Source organism: Euprymna scolopes, chromosome 46 (genome assembly GCF_053919585.1).
Source record: "Euprymna scolopes isolate OS-2025 chromosome 46, ASM5391958v1, whole genome shotgun sequence".
Lineage (NCBI taxonomy): Eukaryota > Metazoa > Mollusca > Cephalopoda > Sepiida > Sepiolidae > Euprymna > Euprymna scolopes.
Genome location: NC_136527.1, coordinates 64,980,980 through 64,984,518, shown reverse-complemented (window position 1 = coordinate 64,984,518; position 3,539 = coordinate 64,980,980).

Below are 3,539 nucleotides of genomic sequence, written 5' to 3'. Positions count from 1 at the left end.
ATACATATATATACATAAATACATATATTTTCATATACACATATATACACATACATACATATATGTACACATACATATATATACATATACTTATATATATACATACATATACATATATTTTTACATATACATATATATACATATATACATATATATACATATATATATACATATAAACATATATATACATATATACACATATATATACATATACATATATATACATATATACACATATATACATATATATACACATATATATACATATATATACATATGTATATGCATATATATACATATATATACATATAAATATATATATATACATATCTATACAAATACATATATACTTATATACATAAGCATATCCATATGTATATATACATATACATATATACATATATACATATATATACATATATATGCATGTAAATGTATATGCATATATATACATATATATGCATGTAAATGTATATACATATATATATATACATATATATATACATATTTATATACATATATATACAAACAGATACATATATATATACATGCAGATACATATAGATACATACATATTTATGCATATATATACATTTATATATACACATGTATATATATATATATATATATATATATATATATATATATATATATATATATATATGTCAGACGAGTGCCACTCCCTCAGGTACTGAAATCCATGAGGCGAAAATGACTTTAGTCCTGTTGGCAAAATACACACGCACAAGCAGACATGACACTGAAGACGGTCACTGGTGTATATACATATATATACATGCACGCATGCATACATATATACACTACACGCATACAAATAACCCACACATATGCATACATGCATACATAGACATACTTATACATACATAAACATGCACAAGACGGTCATTGGCATACATACATATATATATATAAACGCAAATACACACATACATATCTGTAAATATACACACATATATACATACACCATGAATAATACACATACATGCGTATAGACACATATGCATACATACAGATATACATACACATATACACATACATACATATACCCATACGTACACCTATGCATATACATATATACATACACTTACCTACATGTACATAGACGTACATAAATATACACTCACACACATATAATGCATACTCATACATACATACACATATATATGCATACATACACATACATACATCTACATACATACACACATGTATAAATACACATACACACGCCTATATACATACATGCACATACACCCACAAACATATATACACATACATATATACATACATATACACATAAATATTCACACATATACATACACATGTACATAAACATACATACACCTATACATAGATACATATAATGATGGCAGATCAATTATTACATGCTTCCTCCATTTCAGACTTACGCGCGTCACAACTTTTCCATAGCAATAGGACCATTTTTGTTTATAGACAAATGCCTGAGAGAGTATCTATACCTGATGGTGTTACAGAGTTTTAGCTTTGTATGACAGCTAAATCTCTCTCTCGGTTCAAAATGTTGACATCCAGCAACAAGAAAGATCAAGATAGCCAACAACAAGTCAAACTGCAGACCAGCTTAATGCGGGTACTGGTCTTCCGCTTTATGTTTTTTACTCAGAGATTTGCTTCTCCTAGAGGGGTTGCCTTTACCACGGCTTACAGGAGCCCCCTCCACCCCGCATACACATGGAAATAAACACATGTGTACATACAAATGTATGCCAACATACATATGCTTATGCACACACATACAAACATAATCATGTAGAGGCACACATATACGCACACATGCACACACATATACCTGCAACACATGTACACACACACATATGCATGCAAAATACACATGAATAAATAGTCCAAAAGTCATAAATAGTAAGTGATCAGCACATAATTTTCCAAACAAATTAACGTACGACTCGCCGAGAAAACAGTTCAACTGAAAATTATTTAAAGACGCTTGGATTTTTTTAAAAAATAAAGTTTGTTTTAGACTCATTCTTCTGTAGCACATGACAATAATATAAACAAACTCGCACATAATTTTCCAAACAAATCAACGTACGACTCTATTTATTTATTCTTTATTAAAAAAAATCCAAGCGTCTTTAAATAATTTTCAGTTGGATAGTTTTCTCGCTGAGTCTTACGTTGATTCAAGCGGATATGACACTGAAGACGGTCATTGGTATACATAAATATGTATACACGCGTGCACACATACATATGTACACATATCACACACATATATACACGCATACATACACAATACATAATACGCACACACACATATACATACACACACACAGACAAACATACACAAGACGGTCATTGGATTACATACATATAAATATATACATGCATACATATATACATATCTATAAGCATACGCTGATATATACCCATATACATACACAATGCATAATACACAAACATACATATACATACCCACATGCATACATACACATATACAGTGATGATCATATTTATTGGCACGGTAAAATAAAAGTTAAATTTTGTCTAATAAATTCTAAAAAAGGGATTAAATTAAAGAAAATAACAAAGTATATTATGTATTTTTAACTGGCCTTTCCGATGCAGCAATCGGATTTTAGAAAAAATAAATAACAAAGGAACAACAAACATAATTGCAAAAAACCCTTGTTCAAAATTATTGGCACGGCTTTGTTTTTCTTTTAGTATCAGTATAATATCAATCAATTTCCGGTTTACGTGCTTTCTGAACTTTTTTATAGCCATATTATGCTTGTTTAACGCTAATTCAGTGAATAATTTTTTCAGATAATTTTTAGATAGCGATTTATTTAAACTATTATAAGTGACTAAATTATAATTTTCAATCGCCATGGTAAAAACTAAGGAACACAGCGAAGACGTCAGGAAGCTTGTTGTAGCATGCCATACCAATGGGGAGGGCTATGATAAGATTTCAAAGAAGCTAAACCTTCCCAAATCCACTGTTAGAGCCATAATAAACAAGTTCAAATCGCAAGGCCACGTTATGAGTTTAGAGGGTAGAGGGAGAAAAAGGATTCTTTCCCCAAGAGATGAACGGAAAATTGTTCGACAAGTAAAACAAAACCCAAGGATCTCTGTTGGGGAGATTGTTGATGAACAGAGCACCTCTGGAGTGAATGTATCTCGACATACAGTTGGTAGAGTTTTGAAGAGAGCTGGTTTAAAAGCATGTCGTCCGAGAAAGACTCCCTTATTGAAGCCTATGCACCTGAAAGCAAGGCTAGCCTTTGCAAAACGTCATATTGATAAAGATGTTGCATTCTGGAAACGTGTTCTATGGACTGACGAAACGAAAATAGAGTTATTTGGCCATAATAAAGTGTCGTATATTTACAGAAAATCTGGCGAAGCTTTCCTGCCTAAGAACACCATACCCACAGTGAAGCACGGTGGAGGCAGTTTGATGTTTTGGGGATCCTTTGCTGCCTCTGGACCAGGGCGACTTGTTAAGGTCA